General features: G+C 36.7%; 1 long non-coding RNA gene across 1 annotated transcript in view; it reads left to right on the top strand.

The window, feature by feature from the left end:
• LOC134475486 (uncharacterized) overlaps positions 1 to 2,647 on the top strand; it is a 48,189-nt gene extending 45,542 nt beyond the window's left edge. Inside the window, exon 3 of the long non-coding RNA XR_010046633.1 lies at positions 2,288 to 2,647. This is a non-coding gene — a long non-coding RNA (uncharacterized LOC134475486). The remainder of the gene's footprint in view (positions 1 to 2,287) is intronic.
• The last annotated feature ends 16,519 nt before the right edge of the window (positions 2,648 to 19,166 follow it).

Raw genomic sequence — 19,166 nt, 5'->3', positions numbered from 1 at the left:
AACTAACTGGATTCTTCCTTAGATCCTCCACAATGAATGCACCCTACTAGCTGATACCTTGATCATTTTAGGAGCTATGACCCCCAGAAGTGCAAAATAATAGTAGGTCACCAAGATTGTGATTGTTATAGCAATCACAGAAAGCAAATAGAGACACATCATTTTGACCCATAGCTCTTCATATCTTGGATGCCTATAAAAGGAAAAGCTGTACAATTACAGGGCTATACTGAGAAAAACAGAAAGGGATGGTTACTGGTAGAAGACAAGACTGGTCAGTCCATATATATAATTTATACAATAGAGATTGTGTAGTTTTGCTTTTCACCTTGAAATATAATCAAAAGATCTTTAATTTCTTTTAAAAATAAGAGAGAAGGGAGAGACAGAGAGAGACAGAGAGAGAGAGAGAGAGAGAGAGAGAGAGAAACTACCCAAATTTAATCCTGTGAATGTCTCAAATTTAATGTTTTTTATGGCAGACTAGTACTCTATTATGTATAAATGCTACATTTTTTATTCATTCATCTGTTCACTGACACATAGGACTCTTCTAAGATTTAGCTATTATGAATTGTGCATGTAAATATGAATATGTATGTATCACTATAATATTATGTCTTTAACTCTTTTAGGAATCTTACATGATACCACTACATCTTTAACTCTTTTACAAAGATACCTGGAAAGGGAATAGTTGTGTCAATGAAATTTCTAGTTGTAGTTATTGAGGAATCTCCATACTTATTTATAGTGTATGTATTAGTTTACATTTTTATCAACAATGCAGAGGAGTTCTTTATTTCCCTGCAGCCTTGTCAGCATTTGTTATTATTTGATTTCTTGATGGTGGCTATAATAGGAAGTATGGAGATAGGTCTTTCTCAAATGGGAAGAGGATCAAGAGATGGAGGGAGGAGCGAGGGGAGAAAAACAGAATGAAAAGAGGATTTAAGGTATATTATGTATATGTACAAACTACACACAAGGAATGTAAATATTATGTAATGTAAACATGAATTAATAAAAATAAATCAATAAAAGTCAAAACAAAACAAAGCAAAGTAAAATAAAACAAAGTCCCCAAACATCCTTTGTAACCATTACAGTTACTGTGAAATATGGTATTGGACCACTAGGTGGCAAGAGAGACAATGTTAAGACTTCAACTGCTTCACCGTTCTACTCTGAATCAAATTGAACAGCAAACAATTGCAGAATATAATTAATGTGTGAAATGCAAACAGGACGCAATAAATATTTCACATGGTTTGTTTTTGGCCTATGTATATCAACATATTCACTTAGTCTGTGTTTTCATGAGGCCAAATGAAATCCTGCCGACTCTTTTAAATAGTTTGCAGTGGCCCACAGAGGGTATGGGAAATATTTCCCATTTGCCCATGCTTTTTTGCATTTATAAACAGCACCTCCCTTAAAAAGCTCAGAAGCCTACCGCAGGGAATTTGCTTTATTGGTTTTATATGTTAGGTTATTTTTGTGGCTTCTCTTAGTATGTGTTCCTCTCCACCTTCATACTGTCCATGTGAGAGATGGCATTATATCTTGATTAATATTTAATTTACTTGTTTAGAAGATTTAAGTAATTTCCTCCCCTTAGTGCCTGTTTTCTCTTTGCTCTCAAGTTGACAACATGATTCTGCTTGATTACTGTTTTCCTTTGGTTTCTTTGTAGCATAGAATGGGTGGTTTTGGTGAGGAGGCAGAGATCATAAATAATAATGCTTAAACTTAAAGATGTCAGATGACTCATCAGCATGGCACTGGGTTCAAGAGAACAGAAAATCAGCAAAATGAAGGCTCTTCTTACTGAGCTGTGGAGAGTAGATATAAGGTGTGTGTGTAGTTTTGCCCAAATGTGCCAGGTTGGTTCGTAGGGGAAAAAAAGTAATGTAAAAATTTTCCTTTGCTTGTAGACATAGAGTGTGGGTCAAAAAATTGGATCATAGATTTTATTTTTCTGTAGGGTTGGGGGTCAAATCTAGGGCCTTGCACATGCTAGGGAAGTGCTCTTCCACTGAGATACACCCAGATGCGTACCAAAGCTTTTAACATACCTACGTCTATTTCCAATTTAGTAAATATTTGAATTTTCAATATTACCCCCTTTAACTTCTGTTATTATATATACCAGTATGATTAGTATTAAGAGACTTTTCGCCAGATAGTATATTCCTTTTTAAGGTATAGTATAACTAAGGTTTTTTTTTTCTTTTCTTTTTTGTATACATGAATCTTGCTGAGTATTTCATATCTTTATTTCTAGGGCTATCTGGAGTCGTCTTCCTCTCCCCAATCTACAGATACTCTTGGATCATCTTTAACTTTCTTCATATGAAAATCTTCTCTCCATATTTTCCAAATGTTGTGGTTTAGATCTAAAATGTCCCCTAAACCTCTGATCAGAGAAGGGCTTGATCAGAGGGGACACGTCACTGGCAGTATGATCTGGGAGGGTGAATTTTTACCCCCGGTTCCTTTCTTCTCTCTCTGCTTGCTGGCCACCAGAAGGTGAGCAGTTTGCTTTTGCCATACTGTTCTGCCATGGCATTTCTGCCTTGGAGCCGGATGACCATGCCCTGAACCCAATGAAACTATGAACTGAAATAAATTTTTCTTCCTTTAAGTTGCCTATGCCAGCTAATCTGTCTGAAGAGTGGAAAAGTGACTGATACCCTGAGGAATCAGTGGCCCTGCCCTCCATGTGCAGGTTTAAATGTTCATATACTGATCTAAAGCTTGTTGGGACATAGACATTTTGAACTATTATCTTCTCTTATATTTACTTTTCAAGTAAACTTTTATCATGTTAAAATAATTTTCAAATAAGTCATATATACACAATGCAATGTGTATAGTAAAAATAAACAAATGATACGCAATTTCAAAAAAACTCAAAAAGTATTTGTAAACATTTGCCGTCTATCATAATGCCAGCTATTCAATTTCTTTCCCTAGAATAATATACATGAACAATATTTGTTGTTCTCCAAAATGATGTATTTCCCTCATATAAATAATGGCATAACTTGTACACTCTCTTACACCCAATTTTTTACTTAATATGATAATAGTAGAAGTATATTACTCCATGTAGAAATACTTCATTTATTGTATAGAAGAACCACAGTCTATTAATGGATGGATAGTTGGTTTCCAGTCATTTGTTATTACAAATGTTCTTTGAATTCCTGCCTTTGTAAAAGCCTTTTTGCATATGTGGATTATATTTTTAGACTAAATTTCCTGAAAGAAAATTTCTGGGTCAAAGTGTAGATGCATTTTTAGTTTTGGTAAAATTGCCAAGCTATCCCCACTGAGATAAAAATAACTATTAATTCCACCAAAAATATGTGAGAGTGTTTATTTTCCCATACTCTTGCAACAGAACCCATTATTAAGATGCTTTAAATCTTTAACTTTTTTGGCTTTTAATAATTAACATTTTATTTTGAAATAGTTTTAGATTTGCAGAAATGCTGTGAAAAGAGTATAAAATTTTGTTTTTCTTTTTTTGGCAAATAACAATTGAATGTATTTATGAATTATAATGCAATGTTCATTATAGATACACCTTTTCAAATTATTCCTCTAGTATTCCTTACTGTTTCATCTAAAGTTAGTATTTTATATTACCATAATACATTTTTTAACTCTTATTTACTGGTAATACAATACATGGGTTTCAAGTAATGAGTTTCATTTTCACAGATTTGTTCACACACATAATATAACTTTGTTTATTTTCACGACCCCCATTGCTCTATTGTAGTTCTACACATTCTAGACTTAGATTTCACTAACGTTATTAGTAAGCATAAACATTTTTCATGTATTTAAGGGAAACATGTGTGTCCTTTTGTATCAGTTATCTATCGTTATCCATCGCTCACTATTGATAGGTAGGTGCACTTTGTATACCAAGGAAACTAGTAATTGGCCTGTGCTATATGTCACTATTTTCTCCATTTTATCTTTTGATTCTCTCTCTCTCTCTCTCTCTCTCTCTCTCTCTCTCTCTCTCTCTCTTTCTGTCTCTCTCTGTCTCTCTCTCTCTCTCTCTCTCTCTCTCTCTCTCTCTCTCTCTCTCTCTCTCTCTTGTACTGGGAATTTAATCCAGGATCTTTTCATTGAGCTACATCCACAGCCCACTTTCATATTTTATTTTGAAACAAGGTCTTGCTAAGTTGCCCAGATTGGACTTGAACTTGTGATCTTCCTGCCTCAGTCTCCTGGAGTGCTGGGATTAGAGGTGTGCACCACCACACTGGGCTTTATGTTTCTTGATAATTCCTTTTTTGATACAGGTTTCTTAGATTATATAGTCTGATTTGTCAGTCTTTGCTTTTATGGCTTCTGGGCTATATGACATCTTATTCTTTCCTACTCCACAATTATTTAAAAATTTTACTCACGATTTCTTCTATTATTTTATTGTCCTATCATTTCAGGTTTAAATTTTAATCCATTTTATGTCAATCATGCAGTAGTGATTTAACTTTCAAAATGTATTTTTAAAACATAATTTCACTCTAATTATGTAAATATGGTTGCTTATTGTAAAAACTTTAGGAATACTGAAAGACAAAATGAAAAACAACTCTTATCCCATTACCTAGCAATAAACACTTAATTTTTAGTAGTATCTTTATAAAATTTTACGTATATACAAACACAATTTTTATGTCTTACAGAATTGGGATCACTATATATGAAGTTTAATATCTGCTCTTTTCTCAACTTATTGTATTCCAAGAAAATTATTCATATCAAATGTGCTTACTATTGATGTATGAGTACTTTTGTTGTCTATCTTGGGTCATAACGTTTGCCTCTAGTTTGAGACTAAATTTGAAAGCTAGAAACTGTGTGCAAATGGCTCTGACACATGTTTAGATAATTTTATTTTTTGATGGCACCTAGTAAATGCTTATTGGTAATATCATGCTTTTCCTTTCATATTCAAAACCTTAATTAAAACTTAAGTGCCATATATCTAATTTTGAACTAACTCCATTCTTACATAATGCTCCAAGACTCATTCATAGTAGTACTGCATGCCAGGGAATAAAATTTTGACCTAATATCATTTACTAAATCACATCAAATCATTATTTTCTATGAATATTTTACTATTTCATTGATACTCCATATAATAAGTTAGTCTTTTAATAGTCATTTTAACAGACAATACAAACAGAAAATGGTGAGAAGAGATTTTATTGCTGATGAGAGAGTAATGAATGTCGTCATGGAACAAGAGGCATTTGGTATGAAACTGGGTGGAATTAAGAGATCGAGGTGGGAAGGACAAGACATTTTTGCCAGAAGAAAGCAGATGTACTAAAATCTGGAAGTGGAGATGTACCAGTTACATTCAATAGATTGCCCGTGGTCCAGTTTTGTTGGTGCATGAGTTGTGTGAGTGGGAGAAGGAGAGACTAGTTTTAAAATTAAGTTTGCAAATATACACTTTAATGAAGGCTTTGAAAGGCAGACTAAGAAGTGGGTATTATTTAAGCATTACAAACATTGAAAGTTAATTTTTATATGAAATTTTTAAACACATACAGTACAGTTAAACAGAATAATATAAATCCTCATGAAGCCATCACCCTACAGCAGCAATTGTCATCTCATGGTCCCTGTCGTTTAATCAAATGCCTCATTTCCTCCATATTAGTTTGAAGCAATTTCCAGATATCCTATCATTTCATGTATCATTTAGATACATGTGTGTCTAAATACAATGATCCTTTACAAAATGATAACCACTATACCATGTTCACACTTAAAATAACTCACAGTGTTTTTTGTTAATATGATTTAAGGGTTTTGAGAATGCAATGACATGACCAGTGTAGTGCTCAGTGCAGAAAGAGTACATTTGCTCCTTCTAGTATAAAATAATATTATTTAATTCAATGAACTTGATGTTTCATAGAGAGCTATCTAAGTGTAGATAACATAAATAATCCTTTTACGAGCAGTGAATGTTATTTGTCACTTTGCTGACACAGAATCATTTAGAGATTTTTTTTAAAGCTTGCAATTACGTCAGAAGCACAGCTTGGAAATGATGTTTCTCAGAAGGGAAAATGGTATAGTCACTTTTCAATAAAATAAAAGTGACAAACTAATTTTCTCAACCTTTTAAAGCCTTTTATAAAAATAACATGAGTGCATTTCCTTCAATCTTTGGCACCTTTGACTGGAACTGTAAAAGAAAGAGTTTTAAAAAGACTAAGGTTAAAGAGAGATAATGAAAGGAAAGGAAGGAAATAAGGAACTCAACACTGCAATAAATTATGCCCTTTTAAAGAAACTGCCTTATATTAGAATAGATTATTATCTGGGAATTGGTTAGAAAAATCCTGCTATCATGATGGAAATGTAATTGCACTGTGTTAGATGTTGATGAAGAGAAAGCCATTGAAACTCGCAGCCTCCTTTTTCCCCTGGGTGCCTTCATGCCTGTGACATTAGCCACCTGGAGCCCTGTTTGTTCACTTGCCCATCTGATAGAATATCCTATCTCTTTATTTCCTGCCCTGTGGAAAATTATTTTATTCAGCAAGTGACTGAATCCTTCTTTAGAATAAAAACCACTGATGTTTTTGAGACCGTGTATTTGCCAAAGAGCAAAGGCCTGTCTTAGATCTCTTTTTCTAGTTCTAAACCCGCTAGATTAAAAAAAAAAGAGAGAGAATGGAAGGTCTGATTTGGTTTGGTAGAGCAGAAGTTGTTTAAGATGGCAAATGGTTCCTTCATTTTAACTTTGTTTTCCGAAGACCCACAGCAAGCACGAGAAATAAAGCACCTATTAGAACAGCTGTTTCTACTGCTAAACTACAATGATAATTCAGCCCCTCTGAGAGGTCCCCAAATCATTAAAATCTAGAAGGACAATTGAACTTTGTGATTAGAGTCTGATGCTTATGCCTAGCGACTTTCCATTCAAGATGAATAAAAAATAGGATATGCACATTTTAAAAATTTATACTTCCTCTAAAACACAGTATTCTTAATGTGAAATAGAGGCTTCTGAGTGGAGGAGGTAAAACTTGGTATATATTTTATCTTTACTTGTTTTCTTGTTCTAATAGGTCTTGCTTTTCATTTGGAGGTTAATAGTAAGTTCTCTATTGTTTTGTTGCTATGTTAAATTTATGCAAACCTAGTTCACTTAGATTCTAAGTCTCACTTGTCCTTTTGCACAGCATGGAGATAAAGCCAATATTTCAACATACTATATAGGGTATAAACTATGGTAACATCCCCTTCATCTGAAGTTTAGATTTCCACCAAACTTAACTGGCCTTTCTGGAAGGTGGCCAGAGCCTGAAAGGAAACAAAGAAGGCTTTTAATAGAGCAAAATAACTCACAAAGACCGTGGACTTCACTCTGTAGGAGAAACATCAGGAGAGGCACTCAAAACCTAACTTTAATCAGTAACCTTATTTTGTACACAATTCTAATAGACTTCATTATCTGGCTTGCTGGCCCACAGCAAATTAGATGAGAGGCTATTAGCAGCAGGTCCACTGAGAATGATGAGAAACAACAGCCAGAAACTTGAATACAATGGTAGAAGAGAATTTTAAAACATGTATACAAAAATTGAGAAAAGCTCAGCAATTGGAAACCACTGACAAAAAGGACAAACAGGCATTTGGGCCACAATAGTCTTGAGACTGGAACTATATTGTTTATGTATATGTATTCCTAACACTTAGCCCAGAAAATAATATGAAATAGACTCAGATATTTTGGGAGACAGATATGAAAGCAGAATCCCAGTATAATCCAATAGTGTTCATAATGCTAACCCAAATCATAAAAAATAATTAGATTATATCTTTTGTACTGTGATGAAGAGGACAGAAAAACAATTCCATCTTGGAGAATTTTGTTTAGAGCACTCAGAAAAACACCTATCAAAGTATACCTAGTGTGACCTAGGTGGATCATATGATAGGTTTATGCTTAAACTTACAAGAAACTACTGAACTTTTTCCAAGGTGGCTGTATCATTTTGCATTTCTACCATAAATGCTTGAGTTTCTGTTGTTCTACGCCCTTGCCAGTCCTTGGTATTGTGAGTCTTTAATTTTTTTTTAAGATTCTAACAAGTACATACTGATATATCATGTTAAATTTGCATTTTTCTAACAACTAATGATATTGAACATCCTCTCACGTGCTTGTCATCTGTATATTTTTGAAGTGCCTATTTAAATATTTTGACTATTTTTTAAATTGGGCTGTTTTTCTAGAACTGAGTTTTTAAGAGTTCCTTATGTATTCTGAGTACAAATGAAAATTTATGTCAATAAAAAAGCTCATGTGCAAATACTAATAGTAGTTTAATTTGCAATTGCCCCAAACTGAAAACCACCCATATTTGTTACAATTAGTAAATGGTTAAAAAAATTATAGTGTAGCTGCAAAATGGAATACTACTCAGCAATAGAAATGAACAAAAAGCTGATTCTCATGAGAATATGGATGAGGCTCAAGTACTTCATACCAAGCAAAAGAAGCTAGGTTTAAAACACTAAAAGCTGTATGATTTAGTTGGAAATAGATCACCGACTTGTAGGGTCTGCAGGATGGGGACAGGGATTAACTACAAAGGGGAAGCATGAGGGGATTTTGTGGGGAGATGGATATCTTCTTTATGTTGATTTTATTAGTAGTTTTTCAATACTTACAAAACTAACAACAAAAGATGAATTTTATTGTATGCAGACTATACCTCCATTTTAATGAAGCAGAAAAAGAACAGTTGGGGGTACTGACAGAAAGTAAGCTTTTAAACTGTGGGAAATACATTGCTGTGGCTGTGTTGCAGGGGGATTTTCAGTAAGCTACAAAATTTGATTAGCTATTAGACTATATAAGAAGTTTAATCTTGTTTTTAGGGGCCATGAACATACTGTAATCACTTAAGTTTTAGCTTGCCGGGAATTTTGACTGCGGCAGTATTAGATCTTTCCTTGGAAGTGAATTATTCCTGTGATGGACAGAGTCATGATGGGAGCAGTAAGAGAAAAATTGTGAATAAATGATCATCAGCTTTTCCTGTTTCTCCCTATTTTACATATACACACAAACACACACATGACAGAGAAACATATATATATATATATATATATATATATATATATATATATATCCCTCACTTCCTTCTTCTTCCTCCTTATCACCACTCTAGTGTCAGCCATTCTGACATTGGAGCTGTGTCTCTTTGCGAGCCAGGCACACCATTAGTACCTCAACCTCACAATTTTCTTTCTTGTGAGCACTCCTACCCATGTGGGTTTGCTTCCATTGGCCCCTTTACATGGTATGCCCTACTCCTTCTGATTCCCTAATCTCCAATAGGCAGAACTGGACCATCTTTCTAGGTCTAACTGAGAATGTGCTTCTTCCACAAAGCCTTCTTCAATTACTCCACTCAGAAGCAAATTTTCTCTTTCTACATAGTACAGTCACAGGAAATTGACTTGTCTTTAAAGGCAATGAGTAAAACAAAAGAGCAAATATATGCACATTACAGATGCTGATAAAAGGCCCAAACTATTAGTTTGGTTTGAGACATAATATGCAGGTAAAGCATATTAGATCCTCCATATTAGATCATGGAGGTTGACACATTGCCTAGGTTTGAACCTTAGCTCTGCTGTATTTTAGCTATGTGATATGGAGAAATTCTTAACCCCTAAGGTTCAGTTTCTTCACCATTTTAACAGAGTAATAGCCAGGTATGGTAGTGCACACCTGTGGTCCCAGAACTTGGGAGGATGAGGCAGGAGCATTGCCTGAAGTTTAAAGCTAGGCTGGGCTACACAAGCAAGTTTAAGGACAGCCTGTACTGCATAGTGAGACCCTGTTTGAAAAACACAAACCAAACCAAACCAAACAAAAAACCCACAAACAAATCAAAATAGTAGTAATAATTAGCACCTACCTGGGGTTGTTGTGAGGAGTAAATGAATTGCTTTCCACAGGGTACCTGACCCATATGAGGCCCTGTATAAGTGTTAACTATCATTATTTTGAAAGCAACCCTAATAGTTTCAACTAATTCTAAACATATTAAATAAATATATTAACTCAAAGGATAATGCCAGGCAGAAATGTGATATTCACATTCATCGCATCCCAGAATATCAGAAAGATCAGCAGCACTGGTTCTATCATGAATTCTAATCTAAATCTGTGAAAATACATCTTTCCAGTTTCATAATAGTACTTCAGTGATTAATTGTGTCAACTTGAGACTTTTAGAAGCTTAAATAAATGGGTTTAGCAACTCTACACCCAAGGGTGTAGAAGAAGACCCACCCTAGGGGGGCTCATCACCTGGAGGTATAAAAGGGGAGGAGGAAGGATGAATGCATCCCATTCTTGGGAGAAGCTCCAGTCTTCACCTTTGGTTTGGACCTTGTCTCCTGGCTTCTAGTGTAGACTCTTTAGCTTTCCAGCATAGACTCTTCAGCCTTCCATTGTAGAGCTTGTGGCCTTATGTTGCAGACCCATCAGCCTGCTGGTGTGGACTTGCATGAGACACTAGGGTGAACTCCAGACCTTGGATTGAATCCTTCAGACTCCAGGGTATAGACATGCTCTGCACGCTTCCTCATCTGACTCTGGCTGACCATCATAAGCCAACCTTATCATTTCATATACATTTGTATATCCTGCCTTACATCTGTTTTCTCTAGTAAAACCCTGACTAATACAAGGACTTTATATTTTTTTTAACATAATGCCTCTTGTTATCTTCAAAAGAACTCTTCATACCATCAGACATAATAAAATCAAACAAAAATAACAGAATAAAATCAATCAAAACAAAACAACGAAAGTGGTATAGGACTTCAAAGCAAGATAATAGGAAATCAACAAGGGCTATCATATGTTAATTTTGAAATAGTTGCCCATGCTATCAAAAATAATAAAGTCAAACCAAACAGAATAAGACCAATCAAAATAAAACAATAAAATTACAGAGGATTTTAAAAGAAAACTTAGGGAACCAACAACGGCTACCACCTTCCCTTTTCACACATTTCCTCCTCTTTTACTTTCACCATATCTACTGTACATCTTGGATCCCACTAACTCCTTTAGTTTCTTATGCTAGGGAGACAGCATGATGTTCACCTATGTGAGTCTGAACCATTTCACCCAAGAGCCTGATCATGAGTTGCATCCATTTACCTAACAGAGCCTCATGATTATCCTTCTCTGTAGCTGAGTAGCATTCCATTACATAAAAATGCCACTATCTTTCTTATCCATTCTGCAATTGATGAGCAAACCACCTCTGCTTTATTTCTGCTTCCCTGTCACACGGAGCATTGCTTTTTGTCTTTTGATTTTCAGTCTATGAATTTCCTTTGGAGTTCATGTGTTTCTTGTATACCGCATGTTGATGCATCTTCTTTCTTGATCCACCCTGCCTGTGTTCTTTTTATTGGTGAATCAAGGCCATCTACATTACTGGTCATGGCCAACATGGGGACTGGGTTGTCTCTTGCATGCTTTTTTCCTGCCACTGGCTCCCTACTTTTTGCCTCCATTCAACTGTACCCTGCTCAGTGATCCCACTCTGCTGCTCTTCCTGGGACTGTGGTCATTTTTTTCCTCTCCTCTAGAATATGCTTCAATACTGTGTGTGGCTTGGTTTGGTGGTCATAAACTCCTTTATTTGTTCTTTGTCATGGAAGTATCCTTTTCTCCATCAATTTTGAAACATAGTTTGGCAAGGTACATCAACCAGGTTGGGAGTTATTTTCTTTGAAGACTGGAAGGATTTCATGTCAAGTTTTTCTTGACCTGATGTTTGAGTTGAGAAGCCTGTCCTGATTCTGATGGGTTTTCCTTTACAGATGATCTGTTTCTTTCCTCTAACAGTCTTCACTATTCTGTCTTTGTGTTGAATTTTGTGGGGTCTTGATTAACACATGTCTAGGTGTAGAGTTATTTGGTCATGGCTAATTGGAGTTCTATATGCCTCACTTATGTGTATGTCAGGTCCTTTTCCCATGCTTGGGAAATTCTCGGCTATGGCTTCTGTAAATTGTCTCTTTTTGTCATTTGTGTTGACTGCTGCTTTTTTGTTGACACCTGTCACTCTTAAATTATTTTTCTAGCATTGTCTTGCAGCCATTGAATTATTTCCTGGTTCCTTGTTTTTTCTCAGAAATTTCCCTTTCATGATCTCTAGCTGCCATCCTGTCTTCAAGGTCTGAAAATCTTTCTTCAGTTTCTTTGAGGTTTTGCCAGCTTTCAGTAGAGTCTTTAATTTTCTGAGTATCTCTTTGGGTCTATTTCATGCATTGCCATTCTTCTCTATGTTGTTCATGCAAGGCTTCCCTCATTCTCCTATGGCCCTTTTTTCTATTTATGTCTTCTTTAGATATGCTCAGCAACCCTTTTATAATGTTTATCATTTCTTCTTTCACCTGAGATATTATTTGTGATTTGATTTATTTTATAGCCTCTTGAAGTAGTTTCTTTACTTCAGTTGCCATCATTCCAGAAATTTATGGTGTGTGATTACCACTTGATTCCATGTCCATGTCCCCTGGACTTGTTCTTTTGGGCTGGAGGCCAAAGGTTGTCTTTTGCTCCTTCATCTTAACAGTTTCCTTGGTTCCTCCAGATAGGTAGGTGGTGGGACCCCATGTGTGTCCCACATTGGCTACCTATCTATGATATAGGAGGATGGATCAGACAGCTGGATTTCTCCTCACCTAGGTTCCTAGGGAAGTGGTGAGTTGTGGTGCTGGCTTCTCTAGACACTTGCAGCTTCCCCAACATATGGCATGCTGGTTCTCCCTAGTCCCTGAAGGAAATGGTGAACAGCAGGCTTGTAAGGGTGGGGCTGGCTGCTTCTTCTCCCTCCCCATGCTGTCTACCCATGGGAGAGTACTGATGGTGCCCTTGGTGCAAGCAGGGGCTGGGGTGGCTGCTTCTCTCTTTCCATGCTATTTACCTATGGGAGAGTCCTGGTGGTAGCAGTGGTGCACACCCATAACAGGACTTTAAAGGGAGCAGTGTTGGTAGGGGGAGAGGAAGCAAAAACCAGCTGCTTTATGGACTTCTCTGAAGTAATCTGTTATAGCTGGTCTTTTCCACTAGCAGTCATTTGATATTCTGTGCAGCTGCCTGACACTGTACTTTGGTATCCCACAGTGAAATTAGTGAGCATACATGCAGCTACCCTGTCAAACAATTGGCCACACTTGGCAGTGGATGCTCCAGAGGTGGGTGGTAGCAGGCAGCACCCAGGATATGTTCATAACCTCGGGCACTGAGCTTTCCCAATAACCAAACAATAACAATCAATTCTCAAAACAGTGCACCTACTAATTTCTTAGAGGAAACTATTTAAACTCCTTGATTCATAATGAATTTCCATTCTCTAGCTTGTACAACAATATCACTGGGTTGAATTTGATGTTATCAGAGTAAGTTGTGACTGGCACACTAAGGTTTTTTTTTTTTTTTTAATTTCCTCTAAACTACAGAAACATTTTTTTCATCTTACCACGGGGCAGTTCTATCTTGCCCAGAGAAGGAAGTGTAAGAGGAAGTGTGATGTCAGGGAAAAATCATGAGACTCGGAGTCAGGAGACCTCCCTCTTTGTTCTGGCTCATTAGTTTTGTGACCTTGAGAATGTCATTTGTTCTCTCAGGAACTCTGGTCTTGTACAAGTAAACTGGTTAAGTTAGAGAGGGACTTTCTGAAATATTTGATATAAGATATATAATACTTTCTTACACATTTTAGAGAGTCTACAACTTGAATCTTAATATGATGGAACCCTGTGTTAAGACTGTTCAAAGTGTCCCTACCCTGAAACTTTGCTCATTGCCTAATAGCAGACTGTAATGCAGAATAGGATATCTGACCCTGAAATTCCCAATTTACGCTAACTTTCAGGCTTTCTTAGTAGTGCTGCATAATCATAACATAGGGTTTTGTTTAGAATACTACAGTGGCTTTTGGTAAAAAGCTCAAGAATAGAAAGATGGAACTTTAGGATCAATTTAAAGCCCAGCTTTGCAATTCCATATAGGTGTACTCCCCTGATGGATTTACTAATCTAGATTATTTTTCACATTTTGTCTATGTCAGCTATCAGGTTCCTAGTTTGAGAAAAATTTTGTTGGTTTTAGCTGGACTCATTTAGCTCATTTTTTTGGTGGAGAAATGTCTTACACTCAGAGGCTCTCCCTAGGGATACATAACAGGCCTCTGGCCGCTGTATAACTCTAGAAATGTTGACTGACTTAAAATATAGGTAAAGGGAATACAAGGAATAACTCAGATGAGGTGAGAGTGCCTAAAGGAGAGACTGACGACCTTGAGTTACGTGTGGTCAGGAGGTTGAGTTTCAGCAGTCTCCATTAATGCTAGTTTTGAGGAGTGAGTGATATTTTGGGCGAAACCCAATTGTGTATATCTCTTCCCAGCTATCAATTTAGTGATGTGCAGTTGACACCTAGCATTCACCATGTTGCAAATATTTTCATGGTAGAAATCTACAAATGCTACAGGTCAGAGATGTTTGTTGTTTTTCAATCTTTTTCTTTCTCTTGTTAAAATTAGATTTCTACTGACCTATCTGTAAGTTAATTGTCTCTTCTGTCATTTTGAATCTGCTTTTGAGCTCTGTGAATTATTAATTTTTGCTACTATGTTTTTCATTTGTTTCAAGAATGTTCATAATTGCTTGAAAGAGTTCTTTTGTAATAACTTTTAAAGTTACTATCAGATAACTACATCTGTTATTTTGAGATTTTTTTTCCTGGATCTTTGTATGCCAAATAGTTTTTTGGATTGCATTTTGAACATTTTGAATATACGAAAGATGTTGACATTTTAGCAGGCAATCAATTTGTTTAAATTTGGGCTGCAATTTCCAGCCCACCTTTGTGGGCTGGCTGTAGTTCCATTTTCACTTCAGTTTTTAAAGCTTTTCATTGCTATTGTTTTCTATCCTACATATCTGCTGCCAGAAGGTCATTTTGGGGCTTGTATACTGACTTATTTGTGGTTCAGTTTTACAAGTTTTTGACATGGTCATTCGGATGAGAGTGATTGTGATTAACTCCATACATACATACATAGCTTGGAGGTCAGCCTAAGAGCTACTAAGCAACTTTATGTGGTCAATTTCCTGAGCTCTTCCCTCTCTACAGCCTGTTTCAGTACTTTGTGGTTCTTAGGGCTTTTTTTCTTGGTCCTTCTGCCAGAGATCAGGAGCTTTGGTTTGCTCACACTGCTAGTCACAGTTCAACCAGTCAAAAGATGTGTTGCCCCGTGCATGCTCCTCTCCCACCACTGCCAGTGAGTTGCTCCCGGGCTAAATTATGCCAGAATGGAAAGAGATTAAAAATAAAACAATACGAAAGGAAGGGAGGAAGGATAGAAGATGGGAGGCAGGGGGGAGGAAGGGAGGGAGGAAGAAAGATAGCCAGACAGACAGACAGAAAAAAGAAAGAAAGAAACAAAGAAAGACTGTATATTCCATGAGTTATTGACTGGATTAGAGAAGATAATACATGAAAGATGCTTAATAAATACTGGCTATTATTAATCTGGTGCCAATGTAATTTAGTGGTTACTATGAATTAGACCCGACAGGGCTACCTAATGGATATTTTATAGATTTAATGCTTGTAGATGATTATGTATACACACACAATCTTGGGGTGTTTTAGTTGCTGACAGCATTACCTCTTCTTCTGGAGACAGTGCCCAGCCAGCTGGCCTCTGCATGAATATAAGACCAATGATCACTATCTTGATCGCCATTAAAACATTTGATCATGCTTACTGAACTATGGTGTACAGAAATGAATGAGGACACAGTTAATCTCTCCAGACTGACTAAGGGCTCTGTCACTTCCTGTTTATCACAACAGCCCTCAGTTCCCTTCAAGTTAACAGCTTGTGACTTTCTGGCCTGCCCTTTCTGGGAGCCTGACTGCATGCTCTCCTGTTCTCTGCAGGGGCAGCATGTGCATTGTTTCTGCTGCAGATGGCTGCTGGAGCTGACATTAAGAGAAGTGGTTTTGCTGATACATTTTTGTGGTTTGTCTAACACCTTTTTTCCACAGTAGCATATTGCCTCTAGTTTTCCTCTTTGGATGTCTGGTGATATTTTAAATTTTCTTTTTTACGGTCTTTTTTGCCATTTTTTTTCTCACTTTGCTTTTTGCACAGTCTTTTTTATTTTAAAATTTCTCCGTACTCTAAAGATTGTTGAGACTGCAATTTAGAGTTTTGGCAAAGTGTGGCTTTCAGATTTGATACTCAAAACAGCAAAACCCATCATGGGGTATTATATTGTTCTATGTGGCCACATCTTTTGCTCCTTTTTGGGAGTTAGGCTAATCTATAAATTGATCTCTGCACTGGCAGTCAGAAAAAGTGTTAAATCTGAGATCTATGTCTCCTTTTCTTGGATTCATAGGACAAGTCACATCACTATAGTGGGTCTCTTTGTGTCATTTTAAAACATTTGAAGCTGACTGTCTATAGCAGCAGAGTTGAGCCAAAGGCAGGAGTAGAGCAGATGGCTATCAGCACCTGTGGATGGAAACCTCAGCGGCCAGCACACAATAGCCTTTGGGCCCCTTGCTGGGGAAACTGAGGGATGTAAGAAGCTACTCTTAGCTAATTGCTTTTGCTTTTCCTCCCTTCAGTGGCTAGAAGCACTGTAAACATGAGTTCTCTGTAAAACACAACAGATTGAACCAGATGATTACTGAGGCCTCTTAGTTCTAGAATCTGAGGATTGCTATGAGAAGCACTGGGGAAAAGCAGGTGCCGATATATTTCTGGAAGTGCTGCAGTTATGTTTGTGGATCCCAAGCAGAAGGAACCAAACTGAGTCATTTAATCTTTTTCCCTCATTTACAAAAAGGGGATAATAACACCTCTGTGGCTTGGTGCTCAGTAATTGTGAAGAGCAAATGGGTTAGTGGCTGTGACTGTGGTACCGGTCACACTACCAATCAGAAATATAAACCCCAGTGAAGCCCCATTTGAGAAAGTCTCTTTTTCTGCTCTCACTGCTCTCTGAGCACCAGAATATTAACTGCATTTGTCAGTTAAGTGGTGTTTACACTGGCTGGCTAACAGGGTGTAGGTAGATCCTGACTTATAGTGTTTCTATTTTTGATGGTGTGTAAAAGTGATATATATTCAGTGGAAATTGTACTTGGAATTTTGAATTTTTAAATTTTTTTTTTCCTGGAGTAGCAATGAGGGGTATGATACTTTCTTGTAGTACTGAGCATTGGCAGTTAGAAGAGCTTTTGGTCAGCCATGCAATCAAAAGCATAAGCACTTGCTATCCTATTGTGTGCTGAGTTACTAAACTAAGATGTTCTGCAAGTTAAGTATGTTAACTGGTTTGGCAACTTAGATTTTCAACTAATGGTTAAGTTTATTGAGATGTAATCAGAAATTTGGATTTTTAAAATATAAAATCTGGTATTTCATTGTAATTAAAGATCATCTGTATTTGAGCACAATGAAAAGACTTAGTTGAAAATGATGCAGTGTAGGCAAGGGTCATATAGAATTTGGTATAATTTAAACTAAAGCACAATTATTTGTAGTAAACCATGGGCTGTATATCGCCACGTACTAATGTTAATTTTTAATTTCATCTTCACTTAAGAATTAAGGAAACCTTTAGTTCATAAGGTGAAGAAATTTGTGCTGTTCTAGTATGTTTTGGGTTTCTATTCTTTTATCCTTGTCTAAATCTTAGAGATCCTCTTGTATGTGTCTCATGATACTTTAAGTCAGCCTATTTATGGAATGAGCTTTTTCTTGTATTAAGAAACTCATTAACCACTACAGGAAATTCACGCGAATTTTTATTGTATTGGCTATGTGATATGCACTGAACTGGAAAGAGGAGTACAGAGAGTTTTAAAAAGTTTCTGATTCTAGCCAGGCATGTTGAAATCTCAGCAACTCAGGAGACTTAGGCAAGAGGATCTCAAATTTGAGGCAAGCTTACACAATTTAGTGAGATTCTACTTCAAAATAAAAATAGAAATACAGAGAATGCACCTTGGTGGTAGGTAGAGTGTTTGTCTAGCATGTTTGAGGCCCATGGATTCAATCCTTAGTCTCAAAAAAATTTTCTTATCCTTTTGGAACTTAAAGTTTAGCAGAGGAATGAGACAATTATAGCAGTGACATAACTGCTCTTATCTTTACATAGAAGGTGTTAAAAGGTGTTGGATGGAGGTGTTGATGGGATTGATTTCACTGAGGGTGTTATCTGAGCTGAGGGTTAAAAGTTTGGCTTTCTCTGGAAAAGGGGGATGGGCAAAGGATTTTCCAGACATAGAAAACACAGTGTCAGCAGGAAGCTGTAATGAATTGGTTGACTCAGTAGGGAGCAAGGAGTAAAGTATTGGGCGATGAAACTGGAGGGACAAGTAGGGACTGGGTCTTGAAGAGCCCTTGTATATATCATGCTGTAAAGGTGGGAAACTGGGAAAGAATTTTAAGTACAGAACCATCATGACCAGGTTTGTATTTTTGAGAGCAAGGTACTGAAGGTAAACAAGCATAACTCTGATAGGCAGAGTAAGGAAATATGGCAGAAACTGTTTCCATTTCAGCAGATGGCAAGCACTTGACTATAAATCAGTAGCACTGGGGAGAGAGCCTCAAAGGAGGTCCTGCTGACTTGGTTCAAGCAGTGATGGGCCTCAGGGTAATACTCGCGAAGTGCTTGTAAAGACTGAGAAAAGGGCCTGGATTTGTCTCAGAGGAGTTGCCAGTGCAGGCCTAAAAGCATGAATAGTGGGAGGTGAGAGAACAGACTTATAGCAAGCTGCAGTATGTTTAGGTCGAATCCATAATAATTAACTTTTTGGGTTATTTTGCTTATACTAAAGAGCACAAAACGGTATTTGTGTTTTATTTGGCCGGTCCAACATTTCAAACATTTCCAGTCAACAAGGAAAAACTAGATTTTATATTTTAAAAATCCAAATTTCTGTTTTGTCTTGAAAATCCAGAAGCCTGCATTAGTTTATGAAAGTTAACTGGAGTCTGATAGTTACTTTCTTATTTAGATACAGGGCT

The sequence above is a fragment of the Cavia porcellus genome, unplaced genomic scaffold, assembly GCF_034190915.1.
Source record: "Cavia porcellus strain 051 isolate PalLab524CR breed Dunkin Hartley unplaced genomic scaffold, mCavPor4.1 scaffold_3, whole genome shotgun sequence".
NCBI classification, from domain to species: Eukaryota; Metazoa; Chordata; class Mammalia; order Rodentia; family Caviidae; genus Cavia; species Cavia porcellus.
This window is presented reverse-complemented; position numbering and strand designations above follow the sequence as displayed.